The sequence below is a fragment of the Lactuca sativa genome, chromosome 4, assembly GCF_002870075.4.
Source record: "Lactuca sativa cultivar Salinas chromosome 4, Lsat_Salinas_v11, whole genome shotgun sequence".
In the NCBI taxonomy this organism is placed as follows: domain Eukaryota; kingdom Viridiplantae; phylum Streptophyta; class Magnoliopsida; order Asterales; family Asteraceae; genus Lactuca; species Lactuca sativa.
In genome coordinates this window covers 96,769,719-96,793,278 of record NC_056626.2, presented here as the reverse complement: position 1 = coordinate 96,793,278, position 23,560 = coordinate 96,769,719, and the positions used below count along the sequence as shown (strand labels likewise).

Sequence of the window (23,560 nt, the reverse complement as noted above, 5' to 3'; positions counted from 1 at the left end):
ACTGGCTCACTATCCTGTATCACTTGTGAAGGTCCATCAAATGTTCCATATGGCACAATGGACTGGGAGTAGTCTAATTTTATACTAAAAGACCCAACAACTTTTCCCTTCTTTTGGTTCCTATCTAGTTCAGGGGATACATCAGTAACCAACTCCTCAATAATAACCTTGGTGGGGGACAAAAAATAACTGTTAACCCTTGTATGCCCATGCTCTATGTAGATACTTAAAAGGTTATTTTTTTCCACATAATTTGACAATACATGCACATCCCCATCATTTCCTAGAGGTAACAGACCAAAGTCCAACTCTACTTCTGGAATAAGAAAATGATAATACAAAGTTTGCCCTTCTACGTACCCTATTTCTCGAACCATTGTATCCAACTCATGCACAGAGAAAACGTCAATATCTACGAAGTCAACATAGTCTATTGTTCCATCTACGTACCTTCTCCCAGGGCTTTTCGTGAATATCCCACCATGATGGATTTTCAGAGTGAAATAGTTGCTTATTCCCTCTGAAATAAAGAATAACAAAAAAAATTTCAACAATTTGGGCATAATATCAAATCGAGAAAATCAAAGATCACTTTAGTAAGTCACTTACGGTATATCCTTTCCAAATCATAATTTGATGCTTTAGTGTGTTTGGAACGAAGTGACCATAACGTTAACACCATTATCGTTTTCAATCGACAGATGATCCTCTGCCTTGTGTTCTGTTGGAGAAGAAGATGAATGCGAAAGGGTAATGGGTAGCTGAGGAAGATGATCTTTGTACTTAATTACAGAGTTCATGCGTATATGTGCATAATGATCGATTATTAGAGTGACTGCAAGATGAAAAGACAAATTTACCCCTTCACTAACGGCTCAAAAATGACGGGGTTAGGGTCAAGGACCAATCGTGCAATTAAATGAAACCTTAAGGACCATTCGCGTGACTTTTTGCTAGAAAGTCCTCAAAATGCGATATTGTGTAAACCACAGGGACCAATCGTGAAATTTTGTCATTGAAAAATAACCCCATTCTCTCACCAGAAGTTCTAACCTCATTGAAGTCACCACAACAAAGCCAAGATCTGTCATTATTAGCCCCAATCAAGTTAGCAATCTCCTTCCACAAATCAACCTTACATTGATGGTCTTGAGGAGCATATACATTTATAAAGCCACATTTGACATCATGAGGTTTCCATATGCCATTCATAGTAATTGAATTTTTATGATTAATGACTAAATCCACACCCAACAATATGGGGTGCCAAATAGACATGAGACCACCAATTTCCCAATTAGATCAGTAATAGCATAATTACAAGTACGCTTACCCCAAGCACTATGAATAAGACCTTCTCTAATCACATCCACCCTAGACTCTTAAATACATAAAAAGGTGACCATGTTTCGAGAAACCATAACCTTTATCGAGGACCTTTTGTATTCCTTCCCCAAGCCATTAATATTGATCGACAGAGTTCTTAGCATTAAGGTTTTTTTTTTTACCTACACCAGCTGAAATAATTTTACTAAACCTCTGTTCATTACCATCCATGTTGAATCCAATAGTATTCCTTATGAGGATAATGCTTTGCACTTCATTTTCTCTTTAGATGAGGAGGTATCTAGGATTATTATTCTATTTAGATAACTTCTTTTGTACGTATTAAGTGATTGATGTTATTTGGGACTTGTTTTTAGTGGTAATATACATAATAACTATGAATGATAATGCCCATTGCATGTGTTCAGTTATTAATTCTTCTTGTTTGGGTACAAAAGAGAAGTTGAAGAAAGACTCGGATACTTCTTTTTTATTATAAGAAAAGAAAATATAGTTGTTGCTAATTTTTATGAATGAAAAAGTTGACTAAGTATTCCCTTGTTGCTTGCTAGCCACTTTAATCTGTCTGTGTTCCTTATATACATCAGTGTGGCTATTATACATCATTGTGGCTATTGTGGTGGGATGCACTCTATGGGTATTTCTCTGATGTTAGTTTCCTTGTATGTTTATTAACCTAACTACCACTAATCCTCCACATATACCTTACTTAGTAACAACCATCGACCAACACATATAATTCGAGAGTGAAATGTGAACATTGGATTATGGTTTAATAGATAATCACTCATTACTCGTTTCCATTTAAATTGTTATTCAAGAGTCACTTTTCACTCTCGGTGGATGTGTGTTGGCAGATGGTTGTTACCAAGTAATGTATAGATCTTGAATGGTAGTTAAGTTAAATAACATTCGGGAACAACATCACCAAGAAACACCCATAGTGTGCATCTGACCACAAAAACCCACAATAAGACATAAGAGGACATAGAGAGTTTGAAATGTTTAATGAGTTTGAAGAATACTTAGTCCACCTTTTTATATTTAACAAATTAGTAACGCTTGTATTTTCTTTGTTTATAGTAAAAGAGATGTGTTATGTTTCTAAATAATTTGTTGATAATAATATACATTAATTTAAAATATTTCAAAAAAGTCCTAATATTTTGGTTATTAGGATAATCTTCAAAAAAGTTCTACAATATTTTGACTAAATTAATATAAAAAGATAGAATATCAGATAAATCTGTAAGACCGGACACAAATGGTTTTTCCCAATGTTTTAAAAACCGGTTTGAACCGGCCGGTCGAACCGGTTGGATCGGGAACCGGAAAAGGGAGCGGTTCAACTATCATCGGTTTTACATTCATTTCTAAACCGGATTGAACCGGCCGGTTTTAGAAAAAACCGGTTGAACCGGTCAAAATAAACCGGTTGAACCGGTTAAACCGAATAAAAACACATGAAAAAGAACCATTTACATAATAAACTTTGGTGATTTTTTTCAAATCTATTTAGTTTTCTCTAAATAAAAACATATGGTAAATGTTATAGATTCTTTTGATGTGTTTGTATTCATCAAAAACTATATTTCGTTTTGGTATTATACTTTATTTTCTTTTTGACGTATATGGATTGATGTAAAAAAGTAACACTTATGGTTATGTGTTATTTTAATGTATTTAGATTAATCTACAACTTATTTTTATGTGTATTTTTAATGTTTGAACTTGTAAACATCAAATTCATAATTTTTATATGTATGTATGTGTAGGAAAATAGAAAAAAACATGAAAAATATAGAAACTGGTTCACCCGGCGGTCGAACCAGGAACCGATCACCTTACCGGTTCAACTAAAAAACCGGTTTTTAAAAACATTGGTTTTTCCATATTTTAGCCGTATCCTATCTTTTTCTGTTAAATAAAATTCGGATCTTTTTTGCTAATTACGCCAAAATAATTAGACTTTTCTAAGAATAACCGTATAGGCTATTGGTATCCATGACCTTAATAAAGCTTGGTATTCATGACTAATAGTAAAGCTTGGTAAAACATGAAATAACTTTCCTTTTCTAGTTATAGGGTATTCATGACCTTAATAAATCATTAGACATATGATTTGGTATACTAGCTGCATGATTTTCATGTGCCAGGAACTTGAAGAAGGTTTTCAAAGCTCTGATGCTTGATTCCTACCTCCTTTCCCCAAAAATTAATTATATCGCAGGCCCATATTTAGATCAGTGGAGCCATGCCATTTACTGTATGGTTACAGTCGGTATTTATATCGCGTGTATCTTTATTTTTCAAATTAATATGGCTGGTATTCAATAATTATAAAAGGTACCATACAACTAAATTACTCAGCCTTTATATTCTTTGATCAGTACATATATTTCATCTACCATATGAACATTAGGTAACGCTAATCATTTTGACGCGATTGTCATCGGTCATGTCGTGAATATATACAATCTCTTTGCAAAAATACGAAAAGCTTGCGCAATCTCTTTTCAATGGTCACTCCTTTCAGAAAACCATTTACTATGTTTGATCCTAGCAAGTAATGTCCCCTTATAACACGGTCGTATTTACTCCATATCTAGAGCAGAATTAAAGGACTCTAACCACTCGAGTCAATCATATAGTTAAGAAGCCTAACCACCTTACTTTAAGTTCTCTCATGAATACAATAAAAGCACTACGCAACTACCATCTTCGTCCATTTAACTATTCATATATCCGTGTCTGACGAAGAACAAGATGATTATGTAAGACACAAGAGGAATAAAGAGAAGATGAAAAAAGAAAAAGAAAAACTATTTGCAGCGACACAGCACAGCAGCAGCTGAAGCAGCTGGCTGCATACAGATTGTTTTGGTCCCTTCCAAGAGCCATTAATGCGTTCTTATTTCTCCATCATACGGCGTTACTATCTGTTAATTCTTCAAGAAACATAAAAAGTTAAGGTACATCAATTTTCCCTTCTTCGAGTGATGAATATATTTAAATATTATATGTACTGGCTGTTGTGAAATCCAACAGTCAATTTATTGATTGTGCTGTGGGAATTAATTTATATGATGATCATTTAAACTTTACTCAATTAAGATTCTAAGTTTAATGGTGGCATGGATTACAAAAATATAATTATCCACCATGAAGGGGCGACATCCTTCCATATTTATTATAAACCATCATTGGATTTTTTATCATCATAGCTAAGGTACAGAAATTACTGCGTCATATACTGTGTACGTTTATTTTTCTAGGAATTAGATTTTGTAAATCCAACTCAGGTTTTCTTGAGACTTCAAAATATATATCAAAATGGGTGACGTTCCGTTGGGCGCATTCACTGAAACAAATATTTTCTCCGTGTCATTTTGAGATAGGCCTTAAATATGATGCTTAAGTTTCTGATATATTATTCATCTGGGACAATGGCTAGAGGTATCATGTGAGTACAATAAGAGATTATTAATTTGTTAGGTGCATGGTATTTGATAGGGCACTTAGGAAATCACAGTAATTAAAATCACTGTGAAACAAATACATGGAAACAAGAATTACTAAATAATTCAATTATAGTTGATGACCATTTTAAAGAAGATTAGTAATGATCCTCGTTCTTTTACTCATATTTCTTTACAATCCACGGTATTTTCCATGGGTAAACTTTCGTGCCGAATTCAGCTTCATGTTTTGTCGCTACAATTTCGTCACAAATAAAAAATATTGGTAATGACTAATAACCTTTGTTCTTTTAGGGATAATGACTTGAGAGGGTAAGATACTTTTGACTTTGATCATGTTTGGTTACTGAACTTTATTTCGTGCTTTATTAACCCTTTAACTTGTTGAATTATACTAATGTTCCTCTTAAAGGATTTATCAATCCTACGTGTACTTTTTATCTTACATGGCGAAAGAGGTGGCATTTAGGCCTCAATTTGTCGTCTCCTTCTCGTTAAACTTCACCCCGAAGTCTCATTTGGTCCTTAAACTTGACTAGGGCACAAAATTCTCCATCGATCATTCGTCTCCTTCAATCGTTCTGTTGAATGGCATCATCTCCAAATCTCACTGATCAGAACTTCATTGTAGTAGATTTCCACTACAATGGTCAGTTTGCACCTAATCCCTTAGTTTACTTTGATCCCGACAGAGCATCAGTGCGAGATGTTGACTTCAGTGCGTTTGGGTATGAGCAGTTCATGGAATTCCTTCACAAGCTCACCAAATCGAGAAGCAAAGACATTTATTTTTGCCTTCCACAAGAGTCTTTAGGTCTGGGAATTCATACACCGGTGAACAAGGGTGATTACAAGGAATTTTTGGATTTGGCGTATGCTAATGACAAGAGAATGAATGTATATGTGGATCACCATAATGAACCTATCTTCGACTGGATTGACGTTGAGGAAAGTGTAAGTGAAAATGAAGACCTAGATGAAGCTGAGGATTCTGTTATTCAAGATTCATATTCTGTTGATCATGAAGAAGATGATGCCACATATCCATTTTAAACAAACAAAACTACACATGATAGATTCTTAAACATCCTTTGTGAACCTACAGAGAGTGAAGATCAAGATGATGAATACGTGCCACCCCAGTACCATGTGTATGATGAGAGACAGTTATGGGATCAGATGAAACCAATGATAGGTATGCGATTTTCTAACCCTACTGAGCCTAAACATATGTTAAGAAACTATGTAATTGCTAATGGGTATGATCTATGGTTTGAAAAAAAATGACTTTGATAGACTGTTAGTGAAATGTTGCAAAAAGAATAAGTCACCATCTTGCCCTTCCAGACTATGGGCCTCCTAGATGAGTAAAGAAAAGACTTTTCATATCAAATCTCTAGTGAGTGAACATAATTTTTGTAGGGTGTTTAAGTTTGGGTCAATATTAACTTATAGATGGATGGGGAAACATTTTATGAGTCAAATTATAGAGAACCCAAAAATGAGTGCAAAGAAGATGAAAGCTAAAGTTTCAACGACATTCAACATAAATGTGAGTGTGGGGCAGTGCAGAAATGCAAAAAAAAATTGCAGTACAAGAGATTGAAGGAAGTCTAATTAAACATTATGGGATATTGTGGTCATATGGTGAGGATATTATCAGGTCAAATCCTGGGTCTACTTTGAGGTTGGATGTAGACATCATGCCAGATTCCACAACTTTGTTTTCCAAGTTCTATGTATATTTCAAAGTTGTAAGGGATGGTTGGTTAGAAGGGTGTAGGCTTGTAATTGGGCTTGATGGTTGCTTTTTAAAGGGTATAGTTAGAAGAGAAGTTCTTTCAGCTGTTGGGAGAGATGCAAACAACCACATCTACCCTATAACATGGGTTGTGGTATGTGTTTAGAATAAAGAAACATGGAAGTGGTTCATAGATTTGCTTATGGATGACATTAATGGTGGTTTTGGTGCAGGCATTACCCTTCTTTCTGATGGACACAAGGTTAGTAGTAGATCCTTTTTATGCTTCATTTTTATACTTTTTCACTCATGATGTTGTGATTTGTAGGGGTGATTACAAACAGTTAAGGAAAGATGTCTAGAAGTTGAACATAGGCAATGTGCCAGACACATTGTGGCCAATTTTAGTAAAAGGTTTACTGGTCAAGAATAAATGAAGTTATTTTGGAGGGTTGTAAAGGCTAGTACTGTGGAGAAGTTCAGAGGTGTAATGGAGAAGATCAAATCTATTGATACTCATAGATCTATGGTAAACTTATATATTTTCTCTTTCATTGCAATGGAATCAGAGTACTTTTTCTTCTTCATTTGTTCCATGTCTTCCTTCACCTTCTCTACTTCGGTCTTCAGTGCTACTAATTCAGCTTTCATTCCCTCCACCACTTCCATTAAAGGCATCTGTACAGGTTCTACATCCAACGATTTCCAATATTTGCATTTACCCTTCAACACAAAAAATTCAAAAGGAGATTTCAAATCTGGAATAAATGAATCAGAAAAGAGGGAAAATTCAAGTGAAATTGCTTACCTCATTGCACACCATGAAATGCCTCCTTAGATTCTTTGGTGTTGTTGATGTTAAATTACGTGCAAGGAACCCATAATCACAAGTTTTTGGATCATTCACTGTGGATTTCTTGCTTGATCGATTGAGGGAGGATAAGAAGCTGTAGGAAGAAGCCATCGGGTATTAGGGCATCAGGGTATTAGGGCACAATAAAGGAACAACATACACCCCTCTTTTAATAACAATAACCCTACATGCCACATAGGATCAAACTGACACGTAGGATCAATAAATCCATTGCAACCGGCAAAAAACAATCGGAAGGGGAACATTAGCATAATTCAACAAGTTAAAGGGTTAATAGAGCACGGAAAAAAAGTTCAGTGACCAAAGGCAAAAGTATGTTACCCTCTCAAGTCATTATCCATTCTTTTATCCATAATATTGGCAATTGCCTTGGTTCAGTTACAGTATTTTGTTACATATAGGTATTAAGATATTGATTCCTTATGTAATTTTAGATGTTTGTAAGACACGTCATAATTTTTTACATTTTAGGGGTTTAATTAAAAGCTCTCAATGGTTGCTTTCACCACCACAACACAGACTTTCATATATGGCCTTTAATCCATGTACGAAACACTTAGCAACAGACAAAAGTGATCACGTGTTGTGGACTAATTTTTAGTGCCAGAGTTAGCAACAACTCTTCCTAATCAGCGATATCCATCGATAAACCTATAGAGTTTATATTCCAACTTGCGTAGCCGAAGATTAAAATTAAAACAACCAAATAGGTAGCAACAAATTTGTACTAGATTTGCAACTAAAGTTTATCCACTACAAGAAATTAGGGCCTTTACCCACACATGTTATGTGTTGGTAAAAGCCGCTTATGTGTTGGTAATATGTTTTACCTAAACATAAGTTAAGTGTCACTATGTGTTGGCTCATGCCTGTTGGAATAGATCATTACCAACACATAATTTATGTGTAGCTAAAGAGTAATATATACCTACACATGTATGTGTGGCTGAAAGTAATAAGTATGTGTGGGTATCAGTGTTGTAAAACTCGCCGAGTTGGCCGATTACTCCTCCAAGTACTCGCTACTCCCCCCCTTGCCGAGGCGAGTTACAAAATCCCGAGTACTCCCCGATCGGTCCCTTACGAACTGAGTAGTGTTGTGAAATTCGGTCAACTCGGTGATTAATATGTATAATATACTTAATGATTTATTATTTAACACACACATGTGATTATTACTACATATATATATCTTAAATTTTCAGTAATTATTCACGAAGTGAGACCATTATGTGTTTTTCATTTTTTGTGTATTCACATGTATCCAATTTTGTTATATATTTCAATCAACTTATGATTTTATCTTATGATTTTGACATATATAATTTCCCTAAAAATATTTCTACACAAAATTCCAAATCCGAGTACTCCCCGAGTACTTTCGAGTACTCCCAAGTACTCGCTACTCGGTAGTCGGCCGAACAGGTACCGAGTAACGAGTTCTACAACCTTGGTGGGTATAAGTATTTTGATTTGTTTGAGATGTCAATGACGTGGCCATTGACGTAGTTGTTGACATAGCCGCTGACGTGGATTGCAAGGATGACGTGGTTAATGACGTGTCTCAAAACTATGTGTGGGTAATTGTATTTTTATGTGTAGATAATATTAGTATATGTGTAGGTATCGAGTCTGACATGAGTTGGTAGTCGGTAAAAATATATTTATATGTGATATTAAAAAGCAATGTTTTAAAAACCGGTTTTTTAGTTGAACCGGTATGGTGACCGGTTCCCGGTTCGACCGCCGAGTGAACCGGTTTCTATATTTTTCATGTTTTTTTCTATTTTCCTACACATACATACATATATAAATTATAAATTTGATGTTTACAAGTTCAAACATTAAAAATACACATAAAAATAAGTTGTAAATGAATCAAAATACATTAAAATAATACATAACCATAAGTTTTAATGTTTTACATCAATCCATATATGCTAAAAAGAAAATAAAATATAATACCAAAACGAAATATAGCTTTAGATGAATACAACCACATCAAAAAACTTTATAAAATTTAACATATGTTTTTATTTAGAGAAAACTAAATATATTTGAAAAAAAAAATACCAAAGTTTATTATGTAAATATTTATTTTTCATGTGTTTTTATTCGGATTAACCGGTTCAACCGGTTTTTTCTAAAAACCGGTCGGTTCAATCCGGTTCAGAAATCAATGTAAAACCGGTGATAGTTGAACCGCTCCTCCCCCGGTTCCCGGTCCAACCGGTTCAAACGGCCGGTTCAAACCGGTTTTTAAAATATTGATTAAAAGTCATGTATGTAGGTAATATTGTTCGATATATACAAAATAAATACAAGCATTTATATAAATAGAAACATGCACTAAAAATATCATTATAAATTAAATGTTATCTAACATAATAATTCAAACCACAAGAAAATTACAAGTTATAAAACTTAAAATACTTCAACCACCACATATAAACTAATCATAAGTATACTTTTAAATACTAAAAATTCATGAATGTTCATTCCATGTCATCATACCTATCAACATTTTCACCACATACATCACCAAATTGTCCTAAACGTATCACCAGATTGTCCTAAACGTGTGTGGTAATGTACCACGCTTGGATGTATCACCGTGAGATTGTCCTCATGATGTGGTTAGAGGATGAGGCATGATATTTTTCTCAATAAAAAATTGTTGTATAGCTATGCACATTTTCCTTTCAATGTTTCCAATTCATCCACAAATTCATCGTCACTAGAATGCTTAGAGTTCTTAGAAGAACTCGCGGTGTTACCATCGACAACAAAATCACGTCCCTACCAGCAAAAACGTACCAAGCTTCTTCCAAGTATCTTCTGTAAAATCAACTTGTCGTTCATTTATTCCACATGATGCTCGTTTCTCATCATTTTCATTACTTCCTGTTAGTGCAAAAAGTAAGATGAGTAAAATAAATCAATTATTTACCAAATAATGCATATTCAACTGTAGAAATGAGCACCTAAATTTACATATTTTGCAGCCATATGCATAGATATCAACCTTTTTCTTCATACCAATAGTGGGCGGGATAGAGGTATAATGTTATTATCATTCTCATTAAAGAAAAGTAGGGGTGTCTAAATTTTCAAGTACAAGAACAAACATATCAGTGATACATACTGCATTCGCAAAAAAAAGATAAATGTAAACAATCAATAATATATCTATAAACCACAGAAGGTGAAAACAGGAACAGTGGATTGTGAAGACTGAAGAATAATGGAGTAGTCGTACCTTGATTCCTAAAACTCGTTTTTTCCCCGTGATACCTCGTCGAGCGTTCACCGTGTTTAGGGTTTTGTGGAGTTTTTTGGGATGATAACAATGAAGCAGCAAAATCATTACCTTCTATAAACCCCATGACTCATGAATTACGGAAAGGATTCTGATTTCAAATCGAATCGTGAAAATAGGAGGGGATTACCCAATTACTTCGCAATGGTGATCTCCAATCCGTTTCTTTTAATTTGTATGTTAAATTTCATTTAAATGTTGTTTTAATTCTTTGTGGACGATTGACTTGCCACATCAATTTTTTTTTAATTTAAAATTTTAATAGAATATTTATATTTATAAACTAATAGTATATGTTGCCAGTTGCTAAAATTTTAAAAATTAACCCACATACGTTTGAATTATATATACATGTGTAGTCAATTACCGATAGATATTCAATTATCAACTACGTGCAAGTATTTAGCTTGCCACATCATTATCTAAAACTAATAAAGAAAAGAGTGAAACAATTATTTATATATTTAACTACATATTTATATACTAAAATTTAATGAATTATCAACACATTTTAGCAATAACTATTCTAGACATACTTTTTCAAATATATGTAGGCATTTGATTTGCCACGTTGTTTATGAAATAAAAGTAATTATAACAATCGTCTATATTATATTTTAAATCACCTACACATTTGTTTAATTTATATATTTGTGTAGGTAAATTTCCTACACATAAATAAAAATTACAAGATGTGTGGGTATATAATTTATAAAATAATGTTAATTAATTTTGCTTAATTTAGTTCCATACACATATTTAAATTAAATTTATGTATTGGTAAAACCAAATGAATCACCAACATACCAATTTAGTTTATAAATATGTGTATGTACATTACCTACACATAAAGAATTTTTTTGGCATATATAGGGAATTTCATGTTAGGTCAAACAAAATTTTTAGAGGGAAAATCCCCCCGAGATAACATGTCGTTATAAGGTATTATCTATACATATCAAGTGTTAACTATTATAAAAATTTATTATTTTTATTTATCTACACGTAAATGAAATATGTGTAGGTATTTACTAACACATAACATGTGTAGGTAATATATGTGTGGGTAAATACCTTAATTTCTTGTAATAGGGACGACAAGATTCTAAGATGGTTTATCTAAGGATTATGGACGATTTATCTAAATATATCAATACCACACCAATAAAAAAATCTATTAAATTCTATACAAAAATATTATAAAAATAAAGAAAAGCTAGATTTTTTTGCAATGCAAAAAAACCCAAACTAAAACAAATAAAGTCGATGTCAATATAAACCGTTACAATAAAATCAATAAAACTGTTATAATAAACAAAATTCAATTATGCTATAGAGACCGGTAACTACACATTGTACAAAAATAGAAGCTTTATGCTACATAGTGCGATAGTGGTAGCTACAAAGCCAACGGAATCCCAGTAGCCAAGGGATGTCGCCTAAGCACACCGCCCTTATGGGTACTTTGGGCTATCCCTCAAAATTTCCTTTCAAACGTAAATTTAGTGTTTTTTTTAATCCATCACAAATTCGTTGAAAATCAGTCACTATCCGTCGGCAATCCATCACAAAGTTTGACAATTGTGAATTTAGTGTAAACTCGTCGGTTTAGTGATAGAAACTTACTTCGAAAACGAGTTCTTTCTAGTAGTGCAACCTCCTAAAAAATTTGTACAACCATTGATTTTTTTTTTTTGGATCCGCCATTAACCGTCCCGCACCAAATTCATCCATGAGAGGCATCAACTCGACAACATAAACGTGCAACTTTTTCTCTCCTCAAATTCTTCTCCTTTTCTTTTTTTCAATGGCTTCCCCTCACCTCGAACTTTTTAATGTTATATTCTTTTTTAATTTTTAAAAATAAAACACATGGAATCATGAATATTACCACCGCTTGAGGCACCACTTCCATTAGGCTTTGGGGAGAGGTCATATCCACCCCACCGAAAAAGTGCTGACACATGTGCGCCACGTCAGCTTCACAACCAACCCACTAAATATTGGAAATGGTTAACACTCAACAAATTCTTTTATTATTATTATTATTTTTGAACATTATAGTAATTAAAAAGCATAATTTATAACATTTTTTTTCTAAATGGAAAATCTAACCTACTCCTAAACTACACCTTAAATCCACTTATGTCCACGACGGGACTTGAATCCTCAACCTCAAAGAGGGTGGACAACACCAAATACCGCCGGGCTAGAAGCCCTTTGGTCATAATTTATAACATACATTAATTTTTTAAAATATAACAAAATAAAACCGCATTTCATTAATTAAAAACATAGAATTTAAAACTTAAATTAGTAAAATTAAACATTACATTGTCTAAATAAAATAAAAATTAAAGACCATAAAAAAAAATAGAAAAATTCTAATCGTCGCCGTTGTCGTCACGGGCATCATCCGCCTCGTCGTCACCATCGTCACCCTCCTCGTCGTCACCATCGTCATCCTACTCGTCTTCACCATCATTTTTCCCTTTAAATTGTCGTTCAAATATGTATTCGGTCAAATCATGGCGTAGATTGTGATGTGTTTCACGGTTTTGTATTTCCAACACCCTTGAAAAGTATGTCGGGCTGCCAACTTGTATTACTGCAGGTGGATTAAGTATATCGTTTGTGGTATATGAGCAAATAGCCCTACCCTCTTCTTCTCTAATCATGTTATGTAAAATAATACAAGCAGTCAATACCGTCGTCAATTTTTTTCTGTCTCATGTTCACGCCGGATGTTTGATTATGTGTCATTTTTGTTTGAGGACTCCAAATGCCCGTTCTACATCATTCCTTGTAGATTCTTGTGTTAACTTGAACATTTTCCGTTTATCGTCGGCCGTAAATGTTTATGACTTGACAAATGTAGCATATTCTGGGTATATCCCATCACCCAAGTAATAGCTATATTTGTATTCATTTCCATTGACAACATATGACATTTCTGGTGCTTTACCCTGAAAAATATCGTTAAATATCGGAGACGCTTGGAGCACATTCATGTCATTGTTTGACCCGGCCATACCAAAAAATGCATGCCAAAACCATAGGTCATTTGAAACAACCGCCTCCAAAATAACAGTCGACACCCCATGATCACCTCGCATGAACTGGCCACGCCAAGCGTTGGGAGAATTTGCCTATTCCCAATGTGTACAATTAATGCTACCAAGCATCCCTGGAAAACCATGTTTAGCTTGATGCGCGGCATACAACTGTTCGACATCGCTAATTAGTCGGATGTTGCAAGTATATGTCATGCTAAAGCTCTATGACATACTCACAAAATAGATATGTACACTTTCGACCCGTCCTTTCAGATATTTTCAGATACTCATCAGATGCATCTGCAGCGATGTCGTATGACAATTGTCTAAGAGCGGTCGTACATTTTTGTATCGTAGTAAAACCGCGTTTACCTCTAGCATCTCATCGTAATTGGAAAATTTCATAATTACGTGTCAAATCTCTAGCTGTACGTAAAAATAAATTTCTACTAATACGAAAACGCTCTTCAAATTTCGATAGATCATATAAACTTTCCACGTCAAAATAATCACGTACCAAAAGTTCATGTGCCGCCTCACGATCCCGGTTGATCCATTTTCTATGCTTCTTCTTGACGTTTGAACTTTCACCCCTCTCACGTACCATGTCTCGTGCCGCGGACAACAGCGTATACAAAATCAAATCGTCATCAGAATCGTTATCATCGGATGACGAAGAAATCAGAGGTGGAAAATTATTAATTTTTTGGTTTAATGTGTGTGTTTGTTTTGAAAAAATGTGGGTGTGGTTTAGTGAAAATTATATGTAAACTGGATGTATATATATATATATATATATATATATATATATATATATATATATATATAGAGAGAGAGAGAGAGAGAGAGAGAGAATTTGAAAAAGTAATAAAAACTTTTTTTTAATAGTCAAACGGTCTGAAATAAATATATAATGTTCGAAATTAAGTTGGCTAATCAAAGATCTCGTCTTCACCCGTCTTGCGCCTCACGCCACACGCAACCCACCGGACTTGGGGGCGGTGTTCACGCGTGGGGAGTCATGCCATCTCAGCCCAAGATGTGTGACATTACCCCCAAACCAGGCATTTGCACAAGCCAACGTCGAGTGGTGGTTAAATTGTAGATACATCCTGTAAAAGATCATTGATAATTTTATTTGGATACATACTTCAAAATCTTAACGATCACTTCGATATATTTCTTTTGAACTCTTAACGTTCTCTTTAAATAGAATCTTCCAATTTCCATTGGACACAACACTCCATACTTTTTTGGTACATCATCTCCGGTCGTTAGGGATGTCAACGGGGGCAAACGGGACGGGGAGTGCATCCCCCACCCCACCCCTGAAATTTCCCTGTCCCCCGCCCCCGCCCCCGCCCCCGCCCCCAGAATGTTCAACCTTTCTACCCCCGCCCCCGCCCCCGAATCCCCTTTATTGTGTAACACCGTAAATTTTCAAAATAATTTTTCATTTCTTAAAACATAGTTATATTCGAAACAAACCACAAAAAATCCAATGTAACATGGTCATAATACAAAACATCTCCATCCCAAGATCAACATATCCAAAAACGTCTGTGTGTGTACGAGTCATGTCGGCGCCTTCCCACGGTCCTCGCTAGAACCTGAAAGACATTACACATAAACACTGTAAGCATAAAGCTTAGTGAGTTCCCAAAAATACCGCTTATACACATACGCCTTTCCAGGCCATACTCACACGACCTTCCGGTCCATGTGTCTCAGGGGACTTCCGTCCCGACCCGGTAAACCTTCCGGTCCTACCCGTGCCGACCTTCCGGTCCTCATCAAAATGCCTTCCGGCCCATATCATAATGCCTTCCGGCCCATAACATAATGCCTTCCGGCCCATATCAAGCATAGCATACATATCACATACATAGCGCATACGAAACAGACAACTCTTAGCATACAATGCATATATCTCATAGCATACCAGACCTTCCGGTCACACATAGGTACCTTTCCAAGTACAGTATAGAGAGAAGACTCACCTCGTATGATGTCTAGAATCTCACGTGCTCGATATTTCTGAATCTCGAAACGACGACCTAGCCTCGCCTAATCACAACAAATAATCATTCCAAATCATTAACGACTCTCAAGGCTATGCTACACCCCTTTCTACAATCCCACAGAAGGGTAAAAGACCATTTTACCCCTCCCTGACTCAAAAGTCCACATGTTGACCAAAACCCTAAAAGTCAACAAAAGTCAACAACAAGCAGTACGCGGGGCATACCAGCTCCTGTACGCGGGGCGTACCCTTGCACTCCAGAAACGGGGAATACGACCCTCTACGCGGCGCGTACTGGGATTACGCCCAACGTAAATCCCAGTTTCTTACTTTCTCATTTTATTGTCTTAATCAGTTAAGACATAATCCCACATTCCAGATCTGGCAATTCTAATACCTCTTAATCCATCAAGTCGAAACCTTTAAGCCTTTGCATGGCTATAAAGGTTCCCCACACCTTCTAACACCTTTCCTTTCTCCTCCAAAGGTCTAGATCTCATGCATGGCTCAACATTCACGTCCAAGATTGCATTTTTATAAACATACAACTCATATAGTCCTGAAATATGATAGATCTAGGCCAATGGAGACTATTTGCTCATAAAGTCTACATCTTGGGACCAAAAACCCTAGAAATTGGTCCAAGAAGCACACCACCAAACAACTAGGCAAGATCTGAACTTTTTACCTCAGGAAGAAGCTCCAACCTTTGTAGTCCTCAGATCTACACTTGTCCACCAACTTCTAGCTTCCACAATGGTCTCCTCTTCTCTTTCACCACCTTGAAATGGCACTATGAAGCTTAGAACACTCTCACCCAAGCTAAAAACGAAGGGAATTCTCTCTTAGGGTTTCTTTTTGTAAGATGGTGGCTGAGGGACAAGACCATCTCATTCCTTTTATAGTCGTCAAGCCATATTAGGGTTTTGAATCTGGGCCGGTTACACCCGGCGTAACCTTAGGTACGCCCAACGTACCCGGATGAATCCGGGTACAAAATAAACGCGCGAGTAGCGCAGCGTACTCCTTAGTACGCCCAGCGTACTCACTAGCTTAGCACTTATCACAAAGGGACCTAATATGACAATTTGGAAAAGAAGAAGGGTTAAATGGTTGAACCTGAATTCCGGGATGTTACATATTACCCTCGCCCCCGATTGATTTTAGGCTACCTTTTTTAGGCTAAAAGAATTTGTTATTTAGGTTAAAAGAAGCTATTTTTAGGTAAAAAATAATTATTTATAGCAGAATTTTACATGTTAAAAATAAAAAAGTTATAGCATTTTAAAAAATTATACTAACAACTTAAAAACATGTTTTTTGATGAATTTTGAAAGCTCAAAATCATGTTATTGTTTATTATATTTATATAATTAATATATATAAATATGTGTGTAATTTATTAACGGGGTCCCCATGAGGGTTTCGAGACGGAATTGCCTACCCCGTCCCCAAAAATAAAACGGGGATTAACCTTGCCCCCGCCCCCGATTTAAAAAAAAAAAAAAAAAAAAAAAAAAAAAAAAAAAAACGGGACGGGGTCCCATGGGACTTTTTGACATCCCTACTGGTCGTAGTCGGGTCTGCAACTTCCAAGCCTCCAGAATTTTAAAACTATAAAAAATAATAAAATAAAATAGAGATTGAAAAGGGAATTTAAAACGACACATAGACAACTGGTTTATCGAGAACATGAAAATGTTGAGAACGCAAAAATAGTTATGGACCAATGATTTTATAAGGATAAATTAGTCGTTTTGCAGTTAAATTAAATTTTAACATATAAATATTAAATAAAAATTTCTTAAAATACAGTGGTAATTATTATTGTTACTTGTTACCTAAAAAAGGAATTATTCGATATTTATTTTATTTCTTCTTAATGGAATTTAAAATTAGTTTCACCACGTTCTCATTCGATATACAACGTTGTTTTTCAACCAAACCTTCGCTTTAAATCAGATAGATTATCGATCAGCCAAGCCAAAATTTTAATAAAAATAAAGATTTTTTGCAATTGCCTTTTAACTTACATATGCTCCTTGATTATTTTAAGTTGAGTTCCATTCGGTCCCCATACACGACATGTATAATCCTCGCCGACAGTGATGATTAACTGAGACCAACATTACCCCATCCAATCTACACATCGGGACCACTTTATAATAGCAATTGTGAATTTGGGTCTTTGATCCTATAGGAGTATCTACTCTTTTGTTTTCTCTACAAACAACTTTCTAGGGCATTATCTGGACTAAAGAATTTTCAAAAAGAATCAACTATTAATCATGTTTAAAACAAAATTTGAAACTAATTTACTAATGGTAAAGATCGGTATCTAAGATGAACTTCGTACAAGATTATACTAGTGGCTGATTTAGATACAATTGTCATGCAATTGAAAGAAATAATTCTGATTTAGATTGTTCCAGAACATGTATTTAGAAAATGATGATACAAAAAGCTCTTCACAAGGAAGATTTACCACAAACAAAGTAAAAAGAGACATTCAGCATAGAAGCAAGAGCAATACACGAGAAGGCTTTTACACTAACAATGTTGCTTTGATAGATCAATAAAAATCGGTAGTTATTCCACCTTACTTTGGATTGGTTAAAAAAAATCAATTGTTCGGTTGTCGATATTATAAAATGGAAGTTCGATCACAAGATTGACTTTCAATGGCCTATATGCACATCTAACGTAAAGATTGAAGTAGATTCACTATAGATAGTGACATCAAGAGAGTGATGAATACTTGTTGCCAGGGCAGAGCTACTATGTAGCCTAGATTACCCCTCAAAGTTTCATGTCAAATGTAATTTAGTGATTTTTTTAAAAAATCCGTTTGAAATCCATCAAAAATGTGTCGGCAATCCATCACAAAGTCTAACAATTGTGAATTTACTGTAAACTCGTCGGTTTAGTGACCGAAACTTACTTTGAAAATAAGCTTTTTTTCTAGTAGACCAACCCTTTAAAAAATCAATACAACCCCTGATTTTTCTTTTTGGATCCGCCAATGCATTTTGCTACCTCAAGTCACAAAGATTATGGTGACATATCACTTACGGTGCTGGTATAATGTTCCGTGATTAAGGTTTCACATTAGGGATCTATGAAGTCGATATATAGAAAGAGGGGAAGAAAAAGTAATATATTCTTGCTTCTTAACCTTTTGGGTGTTTTCGATTTAATATATATATATATATATATATATATATATATATATATATATATATATATATATATATATATATATATATATATATATATATATATATATATATAAAAAGCATATTAGTCATATCTTGATTTTTAAGATGTATAAGTTATAAAGTTTTTTGTACAAATTAATTACACACAAATAAATAATTAATACTTGTCAAAAGTTAGAAACTTTGAATTAAAAAAGATTATTAAGAATTTAAATTGGAACAAAATGACAATTTTAAAATATCAAATTCATGTATATAAATAAATTTATATTTCTTAAAATAAATGTCGATGTTAGTAAATTTTCATTGGATACATAAACAGAAAATATAAATATAAGGTCTAAACATATATATTTTAGTTAAAAGTGATAATATTTGATAGATAACAACTAATAATAAAATCTAATAATTATTTCACCTTAAGACACTAGTACAAAAAAGACTTACGGTCATACTTTCCGAAAAACGGTCTGTGACACTTTTTATTAAAAGTGTGGCCAAAGGTCATTAAAAAATTTAGAGACTGTTTTTGGATACATTTAAATTAGTTTGTGTGGCCATTATATAGATAATCAAAACTTTAACCACACTTAATTATACCATATGTGACAAATATTAGTCATACTCGAACACTGAGGTCATAGGTCACAATCAGCCACAGGTATCGATTAAGATTGTCATACTTTTTTTATGAGAGACAGTAGATAAACGTATTATGACATGAGTCAGTTGTATGTGTGTCTATAACCTGGTGCCTTTTTAGCCACATAACAGACAAAGTAGCTAAAAGTTGATACAGATGGTCACACTAAATATTTGTGTGTCCATAGGGCGAATCTGTACTAGTTGTACTTAGTTAACGCAAGAAAAGAAAACAAGTTAGTATTGGTTATTTATGGTCATGTACCTTTTATTATGTGTGTTAAAATATGATGAATTGGCTTTGAGAAGAAACAAATATTGTGTGTGTAGGTAGCATTTAGTTATGATTACAACTATTATGTGTTTATATGTAAATATAGTTATAAAAGAACAATAATGTCTTATTGGTATAATTAGGGGTTGTTTACTGATTTATGTTATGTTCATTCTGGTTGTATTATTGTGTTTGTAAGTTTAAAGAATAGTCTTTTTAAAATGAAAATTTGTTGCTATAAAACTAAAATTGTTTCCTGGTTAATTTATTATACAAAAAAAATTGACAATTTTAGACTTTTTGGAAGACTCATAAATTTGACCATTTTTATCTTTGATATCATTTGGTAGAATAAAAAATGAACAAAAAGTTCAATCATGCCATTTTACAAAAGTACATTGCTTTTTTTGCAATTAAAGTGTTGTATAAATTAATGAAAAAAATTGAATGGTAGTTTTGTAAAGTTAGAAACAATTTCTGAAAAAACCAAAAAAAAATAAAAATAAAAAAACAAAAACATATAACAATATAGTTGTATTGAATAAGAGCTATAAGAAAGGACCAAATTGCCCTTTTTTTCATCTATTCTTTTAATTGCACCAGATCATACACCATTAAAAATGAAAAGAATACAACTTGCTTTAACAAAAAAATGTCTGATAAGTATAATTATAGTATGACTATTAGTAGTTTATGGTCATACTTTAATTGCTTATGTGTGTCAAAATCAAAAGTAAACAATACTAATGCTAAAATAAACATGTGACATCAACCAATGGACCATTTTTCGAAGGAGAACCGGAAGCTACTAGCCTACACTTCCGAGCAAACTTCCAAGAAATTTTCTTATTCCTTTAGTCAATTAATTTTGGGTTTTCAAGCATTAAACATAAAATGTAAATTATAAGTGTTAATGCATGAACTTTAAGAGGTTGGAGGGCGTGGAAAGAGATTGTTAAGGATGTGAAAACCTGCATAAGGCTAAGGGCAAATTAGTAATTTAAGACATAAAATGAGAAATGAGAAAAACCTTTAAATGGTAAATGGCAATTGAGATTTTTCTTTTTTTGCTTACCTAATCAAACCAAGCAAAATGACCACAATGGTCATTTTGACTAGCATTCCAAATATGGACCTAAAGGGTCAAAATGACCAAAACGGTCGAATTGCGAAACTTCTTACCTGTAAAGAAATGTTTCAAATGAAATTTTTTTTTTACTATTTTGATTAACCTGATGAAAATAACATGTCAATAATTGACTTAAATGGTTAAAATGACAAAACCAATCTCAAAGGGAAACTTTGTACCAATATTGTGAAGTTTAAATTGACCAAAAATTTGCCTTTTTATTAATCGGACTAAAATGAGCAAATTGTACATTTGGTCATATAATGGATCTTACTAGCAGGAGTATGGAGTTTATGTTTACTATATATAATGGATCTTTGAGGTGCTTAATTCGAACTCAAAGCAGTTGATATGAGGTTTATTACAGATCATATTCAATCAAAATCTAAAATCATCTATGAACCTTTGACCACTAGGCACTAGAAGGAAAAAATAAAGATCCAATTATACATAAGCTACTAAGATCAATGTAAGACTCAACCTAAAACGAAAAACACAAAAATAATGAAAATTTTAGAATCGTACCATGTAAGGGAATTTTTCTTGATATTGAGATACTGATCAACTGAATGAAGGGTTCCCCTTATCATCAATACATTCTTCAATTCCATAGTCACATTTCTTCCTAGCAAATAATTTTCACTTTTCTTGATCAACAGCCTTGATTTAACCTTTTGTCTAGGATTCATCTTTTGTTTTAATATGAGCAAACAAGAACACCAACCCTTTGCTAAATTGAACCCTAAAAACAAAATGATTGTAAATGAACAAACACAGACACGCCAGTGGAATCAAACTGCAGACGAACACACATACATGAAGGTAGAGGTGTTGATTTGTGTACCAAACATGATCTTCAGAATAACTTAAACAACAATTTCACTTACTTGCTGTAGAAGAACACACAGACAAGACGGTGACCAAATGAGAATGGAGGCATCAATGGTGGATAGTGTTATAGACGGAAGGGAGCGTCGACCGGTGGATGCCTTCGTTGGAGGGGATAGCTGATGGTAGTGACGAAACAAATCACTGATGGTGGGTTGTGCATTGGCAAGAGAGAATAGTAGCGAAATAGATAAAGTGATGGTGGCGAGAGACAAGATCGACAGAGTAGAGAGATAGAGAGATTGAGTACTAGCGATCGTGTTGATTGGCAGACCAAAGATAATGCGGTGGAGTAGATCGATGAAGAAAGAGATGAAGGAGAAAGATAGGTCATGAATTATTTGGGAGAGATCGAGAGGGAACTCCTGATGGCGGGTTAATTTGGAGGTTGAAGAAACGAACCACAATTATAGATAGCGGGTCTTTGAAATGTTTTGGGTTGGGAAAAAGTATTTTGGGGAAAACGAAAATTCAAAGGGAAGGGGGAGGGGAGGGGGAATATATATATATATATATATATATATATATATATATATATATATATATATATATATATATATATATATATATATATATATATACTATCTTTAAATTTTGATTTACTAAATTTTGAATTTAGGATGCAAATTTACAGTTTTTAAAATATTTTTGTGTTTATATGTGTCATATACGAGTGGTGTGTCATGAAAATTGTACTTGTGTTATATGTGTTTAGATGGGTAAATTCATGTCTTACTCCTGTAAGGCACACAAAATGAATTTGAAACATGTGTCGACACAAACACACATGATTTATAGGCATGGTTGTAGAACTCGTTACTCGGTATCTATTCGGCCGACTACCGAGTAGCGAGTACCCGGGAGTATGCGGGAGTACTCGGATTCGGTAATTCACTAATTTATGTAAAAATATTTTTAGGGAAACTATATATGTCAAAATCATAAGTTAAAATCATAAACTGATTGAAATATATAACAAAATTAGATACATGTGAATAAAAAAAACACATAATGGTCTCACTTCGTGAATAATTACTGAAAATTTAATATATATATATATATATATATATATATATATATATATATATATATGTAGTAATAATCACGTGTGTTTTAAATAATAAATCATTAACTATATTATACATATTAATCACTGAGTTGATCGTGTTTTACAACACTACTCAGTTCAATAAGGGGCCGATCGGGAGTACTTGGGATTCTGTAACTCGCCTCGGCAAGGGGCCGAGTAGCGAGTACTCGGAGGAGTAATCGGCCAACTCGGCGAGTTTTACAACATTGTTTATAGGTTATCCTTATAATTAAGGCTTATGGGTTATATCATTGGGCTCATGCCTTGTGGATTAGGGATTAGGATGTAGGATTTGGAGCTTAGGGCTTAAGGCTTATGCTTGTGGCTTCTAACTTATGGCTAAAGGCTTAAGGCTTATAAATCATGGTTTAATGTGTATAGCTTGGGGCTTTTGGCTTATGACATGTGGCTTGTGGTTTAGGGATACCACTAATGGCTTATGGTTTAGGTCTTATGAATTAACGAATATACCTCACAACT

General features: G+C 34.0%; 1 long non-coding RNA gene across 1 annotated transcript; it reads left to right on the top strand.

The window, feature by feature from the left end:
* The first annotated feature begins 3,751 nt into the window (after nucleotides 1-3,751).
* Nucleotides 3,752-11,272, top strand: LOC128133245 (uncharacterized). The gene is made up of 2 exons (XR_008231647.1): nucleotides 3,752-6,829; nucleotides 6,896-11,272. It is a non-coding gene; the product is annotated as an uncharacterized LOC128133245 (long non-coding RNA).
* Nucleotides 11,273-23,560: the final 12,288 nt, after the last annotated feature.